This window comes from Terrapene carolina, unplaced genomic scaffold, assembly GCF_002925995.2.
Source record: "Terrapene carolina triunguis isolate 2854851 unplaced genomic scaffold, T_m_triunguis-2.0 Scaffold131, whole genome shotgun sequence".
NCBI classification, from domain to species: domain Eukaryota; kingdom Metazoa; phylum Chordata; order Testudines; family Emydidae; genus Terrapene; species Terrapene triunguis.
The window spans coordinates 22,784,548-22,802,219 of NW_020664482.1; the positions used below are offsets into that span (position 1 = coordinate 22,784,548).

General features: G+C 42.2%; 1 protein-coding gene across 1 annotated transcript in view; it reads left to right on the top strand.

Annotated features, from left to right (window-relative positions):
* The window catches only part of LOC112104791 (probable G-protein coupled receptor 83), a 31,395-nt gene extending 23,691 nt beyond the window's left edge, over positions 1-7,704 (top strand). Inside the window, exon 5 of the mRNA XM_024197331.2 lies at positions 7,060-7,704. The gene's annotated coding sequence lies outside the window, so the exon portion shown is untranslated. The remainder of the gene's footprint in view (positions 1-7,059) is intronic.
* The last annotated feature ends 9,968 nt before the right edge of the window (positions 7,705-17,672 follow it).

The window sequence follows — 17,672 nt, forward strand, 5'->3', positions numbered from 1 at the left end:
GGTAGGAAGCGACCCCGGGGGCGGGTGTGTGTGTGTGTGATGGACTGGTACCTTTCCCCCGGCAAGACTCAGCGTGTTTCGGTGGGAACCCCCCGCTGAACCAGGGGCAAGGTCCTACGCCGCGGTTAGGGCCAGAGACCGGGACCCGGTGGAGTGGGAGAACCTCTGGCCACTAGGCCGTAGTGCCCTGCAACCCGGGGCGACTCTGTGGACTCTGGCCACTAGGCCATAGTGCCCTGCAACCCGGGCTGACTCTGTGGACTCTGGCCACTAGGCCGTAGTGCCCTGCAACCCGGGGTGACTCTGTGGACTCTGGCCACTAGGCCATATTACCCGGTAACCAGAGGCGCAAGCCCTCACAGTCCCCTTCAATTGAGTGTTGAGAGCCACTATAGCTGGCACAAAACAGCAGTCATGAGTGAAAGAAGAAAACGCTCCTCTGGGGCAGCATTCAGAAAAAGAAAGAAAGCAAAGGAAGCTTTTCTATCTAAGCGGGAAGGAGCAATCCTGAGATTCATAGACACAAATGTTCGTGGTGAGCCTTCCGGCCCCAGTGAGGATGTGACTGGTGAGGAGAAGCCTGATCTTCCAGTTAGTCAGAGTGCAGGTGACCTGGCAACTTCTGCAGCATCCATATCTCCATCTCAAATGGTGTAACCATGCACATTCCTGAAGAAAAGTGTAGATCAGAGGAGAGTGTGGTGGAGGCTCAAGAAACAGATGCTGCTGAGTTTAGTTCCTTTAGTCTAGATGATCCAGGACTGTGGACCCACTTGAGCAGTAGCCTGAGGGACTTCCTTGTATTGCGTGGGTCACAGCAAGTGAAAAACTTCATGTTCCCCAAAGACAATGAAAATAGAAGTTTCCATCCAACACATTACTGACGTGAAATCCCCAATGGTGACAAAGTGGAGAAGCCAGGGCTTATGTACTCAAAACCCCAGAATGCTGCATACTATGTTTGTTGCAAACTCTTCCAGTCTAATGTTCCAGCCACACTGGGTTCTACAGGAACAAAGGACTGGAAAAATCTGGCTAGAAATCTGGCATGCGTTGAGAAGGCAGCAAATCACCAGAGAGCATTCCATAGGTGGAAAGAGCTTGAGATGAGACTAAGGTTAAAGGCCACCATAGATGATCAGCATCAAAAGAAGATTGCATCAGAGTCTCTTTACTGGCAAAATGTTCTGAAAAGGCTCATTGCCATTGTGAGAATGCTTGCTACCCAAAACCTAGCACTGCGTGGCACTTCAGATCAGCTGTATGTGCCAAACAATGGAAAGTTCCTTAAAATTGTGGAGCTGATGGCTGAGTTTGATACTGTACTCCAGGAGCATCTAAGAAGAGTCACCACCCAAGAAATGTATACACACCACTACCTTGGAAAAACAATTCAAAGTGAGATCATACAGTTACTGGCAACAAAAGTCAAACAGAAGATTGTGGCAGATCTGAAGTCAGCAAGATATTACTCTGTTATTCTGGACTGCACACCTGACATCAGCCATACGGAACAAATGACTTTAATGGTGCATTTTGTAACAACAACAGAACCTAGTGAAAATGTTCCTGCAATGGTGACTGTCAGAGAGCATTTTCTAGAATGTATTGACATTGATGATACTACAGGAGCTAGTATGACAAATGTGCTTCTTAAAAAGCTGGAAGATACGGGAATTGCGATAGCTGACATGAGAAATCAGGGCTACGATAATGGTGCCAACATGAGAGGAAAGAACAGAGGAGTGCAGACACGGCTCCGAGAGTTAAACCCTCGAGGTTTTTTTTGTCCCATGCAGTTCTCATTCATTGAACTTGGTGGTCAGTGATACAGCATCAGCTTTTAGTGAGGCTGATGAATTTTTTAATGTAATTCAAAGCATCTATGTATTTTTCTCTGCATCAACTCATTGATGGCAAATTTTGAAGCAACATCTGGTAACATCCTCTCTGACACTGAAACCACTGAGTGCCACACGATAGGAAAGTCAAGTGGAGGTGATAAAGCCTATCAAACACCAAATTGGGAAGATAGATGATGCCATAATTGCCATTATAGAGGATAATGCTATGACAAGAACTGTTCATGGGAGAACAGTGACAGAGGGAAATGGAATCACCAGAAACATACATAACTTCAAATTTCTGTGTGGCTTCGTGTTGTGGCATGACATACTGTTTGAAATAAATGTTGTAAACAAGAGACTCCAAGGTGTTGACCTTGATATATCTGGAGCAATGGAACAACTGGACAAAGCAAAGTCATACCTACAGTCTTACTGGTCAGTTGAGGGATTTCAAAACATTCTGAAGAGTGCACAGAAGTTGGCAGAGGAACTGCACACTGAAGCTATTTTCCCACACATTCAAGAATACAAAAGTCACCGAAAAGAAGACATTTTGATTACGAGGCACGGGATAATTCCATAAGAGACCCCAAACAACAATTCAAAGTTGAATTCTTTAACCAGATACTAGATTGTGCAATACAGTCAGTTGCAAGAACGTTTCATGCAGCTCAGGGAACACAGCAGTATATTTTGGATGTTGCATGATATTCCAAAACTCCTCACTATACCTGAAGAAGACCTACACCAGCAATGCAGGACACTAGAGACAGTATTGACATATGATGACATGCGCAATATTGATGCAAGTGATTTAGGTGATGAACTGAAAGCCCTTTCAAGATACATTTCAGCAGGATCAACTCCAAAGGCTATTCTGGAATATATGTGCACAAATAAGATGACCACCCTCTTTCCAAATGCTTTTGTTGCTCTGTGCATACTTCTAACACTTCCTGTAATAGTTGCCAATGGAGAATGCAGCTTCTCCAAGCTGAAGTTAATAAACACATCTACGCTCCACAATGACACAGGAGAGGCTGGTCGGCCTTGCAACCATCTCAATAGAGCATGAGCTGGCCTAGACTGTAGACCTTCAGCAGGAAGCAGTTCAAATCTTTGCAACCAAGAAGGCACGGAAAGCACCACTTTGATTATTCAAACAGATAAAAATGGCAGTGTTTACTATGCAGACAATAAAAGTTACATTTGCTGTTCAGGCATTTGAAAGTTAAGTGTTACTTAAAATTTTTGAACAAGGCATTTTAAGTTGTTAGTTCTTCTTTATTGGGGTAGGTAGCAGAGCAGTACCATGAGAGGAGTAGAACAGGAAGAAGGCAGAATTGAGACCTTTCAAAGTTTTGGCCCAAGCGAGGGGGTATGGGGACATCATTTGAGCTCCCAGCCTCGGGTGCCAAAATGTTGTGGGCCGGCCCTGCCCTCACATCATATATTTAATGACACAGGCGTAATTTCAGCAGGTAAGCTACATTTCTGAACTTCCTACATTTCGGATGAAACCCCAGTTGGAAACCTCTGAAGGACACAAAGGCAGATTTATTAAACCAAATGTAATTTATTTCAGACACTCTTTAAAGAAGCTAAGCTCTATGGGATGGTCTGCTAGCTTTGAAGGCTCAGATATAGCAGAAAGTCAGATGAGCGGAACACATAGAAAGCCTGTTCCCTCACTCACTGCTATGGCATATGGTCCCAGCTTTCTGAATAAAGTGTCATTATTTTCTTTCTGAATTTGTCCCATTGAAATCCTTCCATCCTTTTCATTCTTCTCTCACATTGCCTGCCTGAATCTGCTGCACATCGTTCCAGGCCTTGGCATTCTCCTTTTTCTTTTGACAGCAGATATTTTTTGCCAGTGGTTTGCTTATTAATCCAGTATTTTACCTTTCATCACCCGGTCCAGGGCTGCGACAGAAGATAAAGCATATTCTTGTCTTCTTGATTGTTGCTTCAGCGCCTAATCCTCCTATTAGTGTGTGAAGGGCTTAGATACAGCCTGTTGGGGGAGGGGAGGGAGTCTGACAGCTTGCCCAGCTACAGGTCAGAACATTCAGTCCAGGTTGTTTATGAAGCGGTGTTTTGTTACACACTCAGTAGATGTTGTTTCTTTGTATTCTTTAGCATCTATTCCCTGAAGAAGGCTCATGGCCTTCAGGCTCACCGAGATACTAAAATAAACTAAAAAAGGCCTTGAGAAAAATAAAATCTGTCTGACACAGGGATGGATGGACTGACTGCAGTATCTGGGCGCAATCCTGCTTTCACTGAAGGCTGTGGGGAAGAGAGAGAGAGAGTTCAACACTACACTCTCTGCTGACTAATACCAGCTACTGGGAGGTCCTTCTGCCATGGTTCAAGACTCTATTTTCCCACCTAGATAACGGATGGCTGGACAGCCCCAGTGCCCAGCCCTGTAGCAGAACACTGTTTGTTCTCATGAGCTTAGCAGTGCCACTCTGATCTGACCTGGCAGTGCTCATGCTCAGCACTTAGCTATCGAAGTTGTAATAAGCGGAGCTTTTTTTTTTTTTCTTCCCTTCTTCACACAACACACAGTCAGTCTGTGGAACTCTTTGCTAGAGGATGTTCTGAAGGCCAAGACTATAACAGGGTTAAAAAAAGAACTAGATAAGTTCATGGAGGATAGGTCCATCAATGGCTATTAGCTAGGATGGGCAGGGATGGTGGCCCTATTCTCTGTTTTCAGGAAATGGTTTTGTTACCGGGAAAGGTGTCCACTGAGACTAGATTGATAGTCTAGGGAATGTGTGCGAGGGAATGGATCACTTGATGATTACCTGTTCTGTTAATTCCCTCTGGGGCACCTGGCATTGGCCACTATTGGAAGACAGGATACTGGGCTGGATGGACCTTTGGTCTGACCCAGTATGGCCATTCTTATGTTCTTATGAAACTTGTAAGAGGGTTTAGTTCACTTTCAATAATAACTCCTACCCAAACCCCAGCTCTGATTGAAGCAGACATCAGCACACATTCATTAGGACACTTCAGAGAGTTTGGTTATCAATCTAGTCTCAGTGGACACCTTTCCCAGTAACAAAACCACCACAGATTGCCATGATTAGCAGCCTGTGCTTAGTCGTTTCAGAGATATTTTATGACAGATGCATTGGCAAAGCTGTGTAGGGGGTCTGAGGATTAGAATAGAATTTAACTGCAGTGAGATTCACGGACAGTGCTAATGGTGTGTGACCAGGACTGGAATAACAAGGGGTCCCGAATTGGCATCTAAACCATGCTGATTGTCACAATAGAAATGCCATGGGCTAAATTTGATTAAGTAGAACTGAGGCTTATTGGAAGATCTGAGTGAGGGAAATTTGCATATCATCTGTCTGTCTAGAGCTTGGATAGCATCTATTTCTGGCTCAAGTCATTGCTGTTAGCCCCTTTTTTAAATTGACACCACAATTTCCCCCCAAATTAAAACAAAAAGACAAATCTACCTCACCACCCCTTGCACTTTCTTATGTAGAAACGAAGATGCATTTAAATAATATTTGGCCTAAATATTTGCAATTTGCCCTCCCACTAGCCAAGCCTGACCTCTACTTCCCATTTCACCTGAACCAAACTACTTGCACAACATGGTGTCAACATGGAACACAGAACTGACCCTCAGGTGCAGCTTTCCAATATTATATGTCCACACAAATAAGTTCCTCTTGTTGAACCCGACAGAAAATGTGGGTCTGGCTTTGTGATAGGGAAATCTGTCTATTTAAGAGACTGTTGGTTTCTTTTAAAGACTGCTTGATCTCTAGGACAGGCTTTATTGAGTCTATAGCAGATAGGAACATAGGTATTGTCATATGACATTGGACTAGTGGTCTATCTATTCTGGTTTCCTGTGGCCAGTATGAGATGCTTCAGGGGAAGGTGCATAAAACCCTATAAGTGACAATTATGGAATAACCTGCTGTCAAGGCTGTATCCCCACTTTGAACCTTAGGGTACAAATGTAGGGGCCTGCATAAAAACTTCTAAGCTTATCTACCAGCTTAGCTTTGGTCCGCTGCCACCATCACAAGAATTCCCTCCCTAGGAAGCCTTGAGAAACCTTTCACCAATTCCCTGGTGAACACAGATCCAAACCCCCTTGGATCTTAAAACAAGGAGAAATTAACCATCCCCCCTCCTTCCTCCCACCCTCCTTTCACCAACTCCTGGTGAATACAGATCCAAACCCCCTTGGATCTTAAAACAAGGAGAAATCAATCTGGTTCTTAAAAAAGAAGGCTTTTAATTAAAGAAAAAGGTAAAAATCATCTCTGTAAAATCAGTATGGAAAATACTGTACAGGGTAATCAAACTTAAAGAGCTCAGAGGACCCCCCTCTGTCTTAGGTTCAAAGTACAGCAAACAAAGATACACACTCTGGTAAAAAGGTACATTTACAAGTTGAGAAAACCAAGTAAATCTAAGACGCCTTGTCTGTCTTTTTACTTACTAGTTTGAAATGGGAGAGACTTGTTTAGAAAGATGGGGAGAACCTGGATTGATGTCTGGTCCCTCTCAGTCCCAAGAGCGAACCACCCCTTAAAAACAAAGAGCACACACAAAAGCCTTTCCCCCGCCAAGATTTGAAAGTATCTTGCCCCCTTATTGGTCCTTCGGGTCAGGTGTCAGCCAGGTTACCCGAGCCTCTTAACCCTTTACAAGTAAAAGGATTTGGAGTCTCTGTACACAGAGAGCTGTTACCCTTCCCTTTATAGTTATGACACCTGCCCATAAAGGAAGTTTTGTCTTAAGTTTTCTAAGTTAGTGATTGGTTTATGCCCTGAAACATGAAGGTTTATATCCCTTCTAAATTTTATATCCTATCTAGTGTATCTCTGGAGGCTCTTGTTATATGTACAGAATGTCTAGTCCTGTAAACCTCTGGGCTTCAGTGATAGCCGTGTGCACAATATGACTGCTATTCGAGTTCACAGCTTTGCTGAGAAGTGATGGCTGGGAGAAGAGTATATCTACCCTCCAGGTCTTTGGCCTCCACCGCCAAGAGAATTTCAATAACTAATCAATAGCCTAAACACTTGTCAACTCACCTGTCTGTATTGTTCTTGAATCTATGTATATGGTCTTCTTGTTATGAAAAGGGGGAAGAAGAGGGAGGGAACCGTGAATATTTGTCACTAACAATTTCAGCTTTTATTTTCTGCTCACTCAGGATGAATGAATTTTGCAACTCTGGTGGCAAGTGCCATGTCAAGCAACACTCAGTGGAAGCACAGGAGAGATCAAAGAGCAGAATTACATTTTTGATCATGGGGTTTGGAGAGGAGGGAAGAGAATCTAAAAAGATGCACCCATTAGGAGGAGAAATAAATGGAATAAAAAGAGCAAGAGATTCCCTTCAAAAGTTCTCCTCACTTTGTCCCCTGATTTTTTTGGACCTTTTCACAAATCACAATGAAACTATTTAGAACTTTATAAAAATGTTTGACAGGAGCTGTGCAGGAAGCAGATGTTTCTCCCTTTTATTATGACTTTAACCTTCACTTTCCAGTAAGAGTCTTGTGCTTGTCTGAATTATTGATCTGTCCAGATGTAAACTTTTTATTTTTTCAAAAGCCAGCGATGGAGATTAAAGCATCAGGATCCCGTCTGTTCTGTGGATTTACTGCATCTCCTTGCTGTCATGACTGTGTGATGTTTCCTAGTTACCTCTTGGTGACTGGGGCATAATGGCATGGAGCTTCTGGCACAGCAAGAACCCAGCTGATGTTCAAAGTTCCTGGAAATGTTTCCTCATCATTAGTCTGGGATTTTTAGTTAATAAATAAAGTGTGTTCCTCGTTGGTCAAATTGTGCAAAGAAAATGGGCCTTAGAACAAATAGAAAGTTTGTATGTATTCTGTGAAATGAATAAAAAGATGTCACATCCCTAAGTCTGTCTATGAATGTTAAGTTACAGATGGAAGAAAAAAACAAACAAACTGTGGGATCACCCAGTTCAGCTCCCAGGCGCAAGTCTGGATTGCCCCATACAGGACATTTTCTAGCAAAATTATGACTCATTATGGGTGATTTCAAATGAATAAATTTATATCCAGTGTATGCCATTAAAAATTCAACATTTGCCACACAATTTCCCCCAGTTTTGTGTTCTGAAAATGGGGCTGAAATTAATATGGATCTTTATTTTCACTGGCATTTTCCGACTCATTTTAATGATGTCTGTCATGAGAAATTTTAAAAGGATACTATTGGAGTAGATACCTAATTGATTTTCAGTGGAAGTGGGGTGGCTCTCTGCTTTGAAAAGCCCAGCCTTAGAATCTAAAGTAAAATTACCCTTTCCAATTAGAACAGTTGGAGGGTAGGTGAAATGTTGGATTGAAAGTACTCTACAATCTCCTTTTATGTGTTTGAGACATTCTGGGGCACAATCCAGACTAGTGTGTGTGTGGGGGGGGGGGGGACTGTGTCGCCCACGCCCTGTAACCTGGGGTGCCCTTTATAATGCTCTGCTGTTGTAGCCTCCAACCTGGGCTGCTCACAAACAACCTCCAGCATGTAAGTCACTCCCAGCTATATCTGTATGTACTACAGCCAGCCAGCCAGCCATACCTTGGCTCTCACCAGCCTTGGTTATGCAGCAGGGCAACCTCAATACACCCCCAGTCCTGGATCTTCCCCCAGAAATGTTTGTCCTGTACTGCCCAGCCCTCTCCTGGACAGTACAAATATAATAAGCCTGTTATTCCTTTAAGGGAATAATATGCCAGTTTATTATTTTAAATAGTTATCCAGACACTTCAATTTAAACACACTGAATTAGATTAAAACAATGAAACAAGTTTATTAACTACAAAGACAGATTTTAAGTGAGTACAAGTAATGAGGCGTAAAAGTCAGAAATGGTTACAAGATAAAACGCTTACTGGTACTTAACTTAAAAATTATATTAGATTCAAAGCTTCCTAGCCTTCAGAGCAAAGTTTTGTCACCACATGCTTTCGGCAGTCTTATTGACCGAACTCTTTAGGTCAGGACCCTTCCCCCAGAGTCCAACAGCTGCTTCCTTTGTCTTTTCAGGTGCAGAGAATGTGATGGGTAGGGAGAGAGAGAGGGGTTTCTTGGAGTGTCTACCACTTCTTTTTATAAGAACAGTCATACTGGGTCAGATCAAAGGTCCATCTAGCCCAGTAGCCTATCTTCTGACAGTGGTCAATGCCAGGTGCCCGAGAGGGAATGAACAAAACAGGTAATTGTCAAGAGATCCACCCCCTGTTGCCCATTCCCAACTTCTGGTAAACAGAGACTAGGGAGACCATCCCTGCCCATCCGAGCTAATAGCCATTGATTGACCTACCCTCCATGAATTTATCTAGTTCTTTTTTGAACCTTGTTATAGTCTTGGCCTTCACAACATCCTCTGGCAAGGAGTTCCACAAGTTCATTGTGCATTGTGTGAAAAATATTTCCTTTTGTTTGTTTTAAACCTGCTGCCTATTAATTTCATTTGGTGACCCTTAGTTCTTGTGTTATGAGAAGGAGTAAGTAACACTTCCTTATTTACTTTCTCCACATCAGTCATGATTTTATAGACGTCTATTATAGTCCTGTCCCCCCCCTTTGAGAAGCATTTCCTCAGTTGGGAGCAATGAGACAGGCAGTCTGCGTGGAAGGAAACTCCATGCTGTTTCTTTGCTAAGATGTAGATTTATGCCCCTACCCCTTTCCTGCCAAAGAATGGCCACTTAGCAGGTAATGGTCCATCAGCCTTTGTCTCTGAGAAATGTGTTTGGCCACTGCCCACATTTATCTGGAAAAAGATACGTTTAGTCATTATCTCAGCTCATGTTTATAACTTCACATGTAACACACCTACGTGCATTTTGCCATGCTATTACTGATCATCAAATTATTTGGTTTTTAAATGATTCCTCATAAAGCATATTTTATATCAGGGGTTAGCAACCTTTCAGAAGTGGTGTGCCAAGTCTTCATTTATTCACCCTAAGGTTTTGTGTGCCAGTAATACATTTTAATGTTTTTTAGAAGGTCTCTTTCTATAAGTCTAGAATATATAACTAAACTATTGTTGTATGTAAAGTAAATAAGGTTTTTAAAATGCTTAAGAAGCTTCATTTAAAATTATATTAAAATGCAGAGCCCCCCGGACCAGTGGCCAGGACCCGGGCAGTGCGAGTGCCACGGAAAATCGGCACACGTGCCATAGGTTGCCTACCCCTGCTTTATACAAATGTTAATACAATAGCCTATAGGGTGTGAAGCCAGGGGTATATTCTGTCACAGTGTGAAAGCATTTGTTTCTAGGTAATGAGATTTACCTTTTGTTCCAGTTAAGATGAGCAATCGGTCTCTGTGAATTGCCTTGTTAAATGACAAACTGAGTGACTAAAGTAGCAGAAAGAGGAAAGCTCCTCAATCTGATCCAGATTCAGATGTCCATCAGAACTCCGGGAGTTGGATAAAATGTGACGCAAAATCCAAAACATTTACTTGTATTTACTGGGAGGTGAGTGATTCAGTCTGACCAAGTGTGGCAGAGAAACAAATACCATAGTTTGGGATTCAGCTTTGAGGGAGCTCCAGTCCAAGCAACTCCACGGATCACTGTAGAAGAGGGGCAGTCTCTCCAACTTAAGTTCTTTTTGGAGTTTGTTACATCTATACATCTGTTGACCAGACACTTGGACATACTTAGCGCAGTCCCCACCCAATGGCAGGAGCTAATGTTTATACTTTAACCCAGCAGAGAATCCATATGAGACCCTCTTGCTCTAAAGAGAGCTGCTCTCCCATTGGCTGAGATGGTAGGAGCTATGCTGTAGTGTAATCTCACCTGGAAGTCACTGTCTGTATATTTTACAGCCATCAATGCTAACACAATTGGGGAGGTGGCAAACGGTCAGATTCTAATTGATTCTAACTGAAAAATGTAAATGTGCTCTTCCTTATTGAAATCTAGATACACAATGGGCCAGATTCAGAGTGGGTATATTATTTAGATCATGAGTTTTTGTGGCTAGGTACTTTTTCTTCTACATGTCTGTAAAGTGCGTACATGGAGTTGTTGCTATAATAATAGCCAAAAAATAATAAAGTGTAAGTAGATGCAAAACCACTGATGTCAACAGAGTTGAACACACTTTCACCTGCTCTGAATTTGGCTCACCTCATGTAGTTTTGCTCACCACATTTAGGGCCTGATTCTCCATTGCCTTGCACTAGTGTTTGCTCATTTGCACCCGAGCAAAATGAATGTGAAGTGGGTATAAAATGCTACCATTCTGTTTTCGCAATGCTTAACCCCTGCCACTTTTATATTGGCGTAAATGACTTCACAAGTCACAGGGACACAATGAATTAGGCTCTTATATGGTAACTAACATCTCCATAGGAGAAATGCTACTGAACTGATCCCTGTCACTATCATCTGTCCCCCTGAATTTATAAGGATTCATGAGGTAAATTATCCAATAATAGCCTGAAGGTGATGATCGGAATTGAGAAGCCACTGTGAATTATGCCATTGCATAGATTGCTTGTTAAAATATCTTTTCCTGCTTTTACCTACCCAGTCAGCCTAACTTATGCAAATTAAACAGCTTTTCTGTAGCATTTGTTCATCCTTACTAGTACATTTTCCAGTCCTAAAACTCCATATATTAACTAATAATGTAGCACTTTGTGTTTGGCACTGTCATATTACATATGCATAATTTCTCCCTCAATACAAAAGTCGCTAATGGATCGTCACTCTGCAAATGCACCCAACTGTTTCGAGGGCTGGAGGAGTGGGAGGGAGAGACATACTGAAGGCTAGACTGCTAAGTGACATTACTTGTGAGTATATGGCACATTTCCATAAGGAAATTGATCGTTCATTTTTTGAATTCACAGTGAAAGATTGGCTCCGGGAAGCGGGACTAAAATGGTAAAATAGCAAATGTTTCATCCAATTTAAAGCATGCACAGCCCATCATCACGCTGGTGTTGGCTAGCACCTTGATTTAAATTACATGGCTTGTTAGTAGAGCTATGCCTGTAGCAATATCACCTTGGGTTGAGGCCTTGTCACTTTGTAAAGCACTAGAGCTGGCTGAAATTTTTTAAAACTTTTTTTGGTTGCAAACATTTTCACAAAAAAGCTGCCTCCCCCTCCCCATTTCTGATGAGTTCCGCTAAGCGGGGATGGACCGTGATAGTATATGGACAAGAGACCTCCCAAAAAAATCCAAATGCAGCAGGATATGCTGTTCTAATAGGTGGCACTCTTCTCTCCAAGTCAGTAGTGAAACAGTGTTCCAGCACATTATTAATGGGTGCTATGCTACTGCAGGTGCTGATTAAAGATTCATAGATGTTAAGGCCAGAAAGGACCATTAGATCATACAGCGTGACCTCCGGCATAACACAGGCCATAGAAATTCATCCATTATTGAGATCAATAACTTGAGTTTGACTGAAACATAGCTCCCAAAAGGCATCCAGTCTTGATGTGAAGACTTCAAGAGATGGAGAATCTCCACATCCCTCGGTAGTTTGTTCCAATGATTAATCACCCTCTCTATTAAATATTTGTGCCTTATTTTTAATTTGAGTAGGGCTGTCAGTGTGTGGAAATTAAAGACCTTATTTTGCCTTTCTTTAGAAAGCCTTAATACCTAATATGTTTCTTCCCCTGAAGGTACTAATACACTGATCAGCTCATCTCTTCTTTTTGTTAAACTAAAGAGATTGAACTCCTGGAATCGAGCAGAAAAGCATTTTTTTTCCTGCCCTCAAATCATTTTTGTAGCTCTTCTCTGCCCTCTTTTTCTCTAATATTTCACATCCTTTTTAAAAATGTTGACATCAGAACTGGTTGCAGTATTTCAGTTAACTATTTGCAGTTATTAAATTACCTAAGCACTTTCCACAAGAATTGGAGTAAAAATTGCAGCATGTGCCCAAATTCTTACATGGGCTATTTTATTCTGCCTCGCCGGAATGTTCCCTGCAGTTTCAATCAGATACAGTATTTTTCCTCTCTTCTAAACTTGTGTGGCTGCATGCTGGCAAACTGTTGTGTTTCACCCCAGTGGTGGATGGCTACACTAAAATGGTGGGCGAAGTAATTTCCATGTGCTTATCCATAGTTTTTTTTAGAATATTATATATCAGTTTGGTTGAGATCTTTCTGGTTGAAAGCTATTTTACAAATATAAGACAGCATTGACTCAGCAATTCATGTTTCTGCTCTGTGAAGAATCAATATTTTTTCCCCAAGCCCAGGTCCACTGTTATTTTGATGAAGGAAGGTTTGACCAGCTTTCTTCTCAAAGAAAGAGATAAAAATTAACAGCTACCAAGTCTAGACAAGTTCGTGATGAATTTCTGGTCTCTGAATAATTCTGTAGGACCCAGAGTCTAGGTCATATACAGTAAACAGCTGGCACAATTACTAGATAAACTACATGTATATGTAGAGCTAGGAATAGAACAAATTGGTAGTTGATAGAAACAGAACTTTCTAAACTGTGCAATGAAGGCCGTTAGTAGTGCAAATTTTGAAGCAAGTGTTATCTTCCAAAACTGAGACTGGGCATCCAATTTTGAGAATGTGGACATGGGAGATCCAGTGGATATAGTGTACTTAGATTTTCAGAAAGGCTTTGACAAGGTCCCTCACCAAAGGCTCTTAAGCATAGTAAGCTGTCATAGGATAAGAGGGAAGGTCCTTTCATGGATCAGTAACTGGTTAAAAGATAGGAAACAAAGGGTAGGAATAAATGGTCAGTTTTGAGAATGGAGAGAGGTAAATAGCGGTGTACTAGTCAACATATTGATAAACGATGTGGAAAAAGGGGTAAACAGTGAAGTGCCAAAATTGCAGATGATACAAAACAGGGATCGGCAACCTTTGGCACACGGCCCATCAGGGAAATCCACTGGCAGGATAGGACCATTTGTTTACCTGCAGTGTCCGCAGGTTCAGCCAGTCGCAGCTCCCACTGGCCATGGTTCGCCATTCCAGGCCAATGGGGGCTGCGGGAAGCAGCAGCCAGCACATCCCTCGGCCCACGCCACTTCCCGCAGCCCCCATTGGCCTGGAACGGCAAACCGCAGCCAATGGGAGCTGCAATCGGCCAAACCTGCGGACACTGCAGGTAAACAAACCGTCCCGGCCCACCAGCAGAGTTCCCTGATGGGCCACATGCCAAAGGTTGCCAAACTACTCAAGATAGTTAAGTCCAAAGCAGACTGCGAAGAGCTACAAAGGGATCTCACAAAACTGGGGGACTAGGCAAGAAAATGGCAGATGAAATTCAATGCTGATAAATGCAAAGATCCCAACTATATATATAAAAAGATGGGGTCTAAATTAGCTGTTACCACTCAAGAGAGAGATCTTGGCGTCATTGTGGATAGTTCTCTGAAAACATCCACTCAATGTGCAGTGGCAGTCAAAAAAGCAAACAGAACGTTGGAAATCATTAAGAAAAGGATAGATAATAAGACAGAAAATGTCATATTGCCTCTATGTAAATCAATGGTACACTCAACAGCTTGAATATTGCGTGCAGATGTGGTTGCCCCATCTCAAAAAGAGATATATTGGAATTGGAAAAGGTCGAGAAAAGGGCAACAAAAATTATTAGGGGGATGGAATGGCTTCCGTCTGAGGAGAGATTAATATGATTGGGACTTTTCAGTCTGGAAAAGAGATCACTAAGGGGGGATATGATAGAGGTCTATAAAATCATGACTGGTGGGGAGAAAGTAAATAGGAAGTGTTATTTACTCCTTCTAATAAAACACAAGAACTAGGGGTCACCAAATGAAATTAATAGGCAGCAGGTTTAAAACAAACAAAAGGAAGTATTTATTCAAACATTGCACAGTTAACCTGTGGAACTCCTTGCCATAGGATGTCGTGAAGGCCAAGACTATAACAGGGCTCAAAAAAGAACTAGATAAATTCATGGAGGGTAGGTCCATCAATGGCTATCAGCCAGGATGGGCAGGGATGGTCTCCCTAGTCTCTGTTTACCAGAAGTTGGGAATGGGCAACAGGGGGTGGATCTCTTGACAATTACCTGTTTTGTTCATTCCCTCTCGGGCACCTGGCATTGACCACTGTCAGAGGACAGGATACTGGGCTAGATGGACCTTTGATCTGACACAGTATGGCCATTCTTATGAGAAGACTTTTGCTTCATTAAGTTGTCCAAGGATGCATTCAGTCGACAGGACTACATGTCACTCTCTACAGACAGACATTCCCACTGAGCTGGGTAAGGTCTACTCAGATCCTTACCTCCTTGTTATATGGCCCCTAGTGGCCATCATGAGTAGTAGCGCTAAACATTCACAACTAGAACCACAGAACACTGTTCCGTCAGAAGGAAAACCTAGATCCTCTACAACAGTGGTTCTCAACCAGGGGTCCAGGCAGGGACAGGGGGGGGGGGGGGGGGGGGAGGTGCTGCAAGCAGGTTTCAGGGGGTCTGCCAAAATAAACCAGAGAGCAAGGATGGTGTTAGACTTGCTATAGCCGAAGCCCGAGCCATGCTGCCGGGGGCTGAAGCCAAAGCCTGAGTCCCACCACCCAGGGCTGAAGCCAAAGTCTGAGCAACTTAGCTGCATGGAGCCCATGCTTACTACCTCCTAATGCCGGCTCTGGCTTTTAAGCTACTGGATGTGCAGAAAAACAGTTGTTGTGGCACAGGTGGACTATGACATTTTTATAGCATGTTGGAAGGGGCCACAGAAAGAAATAGATTGAGAACCCCTGCTCTACAACAAGGAGGTCTTCCTTAAAGTGGTTGATAGTAGTAATAAAATTCTCTATTCTCTCTGTGGGCCAAGCCACTGGAGGAAATTTGATCTCTCTCACGCACACACAACCAAGTATTTTACAAATAACACACACACACACACACACACCCTGACATAAAGTTGTACTACAGTGCCTCATCCTTGCCCTGAGCTATCACCAGCAGTCAGATTTTAACAAACTGGGGGCATGGCTCTACTCCAATGAGGTACTTTTTAAAATTAAATAAAAGAAAGACCATTGGTTTTGATTCACTTCTCAGGTTATAGAAACTTCCTCAATAATGATTAAGGCCCTGAGCCTGCAAAGCACTTAAGCATGAGTTTAACTTTAAACATGGGTAATCCCAGCAAATTTAAATTGGGATAACTCGTGTACATAAAAGGTAAGTACTTTGCAGCATCCAGGCCTGAGTTTATAAGCTCATTGGGCAGTGATTATCTTTTTCAGCAGTCTTGGGACACACCTAGCCCTCTTTTGATGTCAGTAATGATGAACTTCCAAGAAAGCAGAGTGGAAGAATACCACTAGTTATGGTATTACCCATAGTGAATGATGGGCTAACTGTACATTTAAGTGCCTCAGAAGGCATAGTAGAGAGAATGAACTTATTCTGGAAGTCTGCACTTTCTTATGAACACCGATTCAGGATTATGACCTTTTGCATTCAAGTTAATAAGCTAAAGTGCCTCCTAGAACTCACTTCCTCCTAAATGTTCACAAGAAGTGATCCAATTCCAACCTATTCCTTTTCCCAGGTTTCCCTTAACAGTGCATCCCCTCTTCTCCATATCTGTCTTTTCATTTGTAAGGTCTTTTTGGGGGAGACTATCTTCATTTTGTATACTGTATTGCACCAAACCATTGCTAGCGCTTCAGTAAAGAATAACAGTAAATAATGCTAGTCTCTCTGAGCAAAGGCAGCACTAGTTACTGCTCAATACAAATGTTATTTATGTCCAAAATTTCTCCAAACCAGGCTGCAACTATGCCCTTCAATCAATTTACTTATTCATTTTAAGATGCCTAGAGCTAAGGCTGGCTATGTGAGAGGCTTTTGGGTTAACAATCCCAGACGACTGGAATAAAGTATCTGTCCCATTGAAACAGGCACCTGCATCATCTGGTTTGAAAAGAAAAGAAAAAGAAATGCACTTCTTTTATTACGGAGAAGTCTTGTCAGTGTAAAATAAATGGAAATTGTAATTGTTTCAGTTCTGTTGTCTGCTCTCTTAGATGAAGCATCTCCATTTATATTGCTTGTGCTGTACTGAAAGAGGCTGGAGTAACAAGCAAAATTGCTTCCTTCTTGGGTAGCTAATGAAAACAAGGTGCAGATCTCAGAAGGCTATTTCAAGTAAAAAAAATAAAGTAAATTAATTCATATTTTCCTAAAAAAGAACATTATGATTGTCTGGTGGTGGTGGGGAGTTATAAGCATCAGATCAGGAGAATTCTCATGAAACAGATCCTTTTGTCATGCAAATACTCTTAACTACAGAAGAATAAGGGAGAAGAAATACAGAAAAAAAACAAAACAAACAAAAACATAGACCATCTAAGAGGTGGGTAGGAATGACTCCCCCTAAATAGACCACCTATGTCTGTGAGCCACTAAAGACAGTGTGAATGAAAGGACCCTGAACTTCTTTCCCCCTTTCATTATTTATATCACAGCTGAAACCTAGATACCCCAGTGAAATCTGAGCCCCATTATGCTGGGCAATGCACAAAGACTCAATCAGAAACAATCCCTCCATCGAGGAGCTCACAATCTAGACATGACGGATAAAGGAAGGATTATTCAGCCCATTTTACAGATGGGGCACAAAAGATCGCTGAAGTCAAGTTCCCATATGTGTCAGAATATCACTGCACAGTTAAACTGCTCTATCAGTTAAAGTAATTGATTACAATGATGCCTCATTTTTTCCCTACATATTAATTGCTCATGCATTGTATTTAATGGAAAACACTGGCATTCTCTG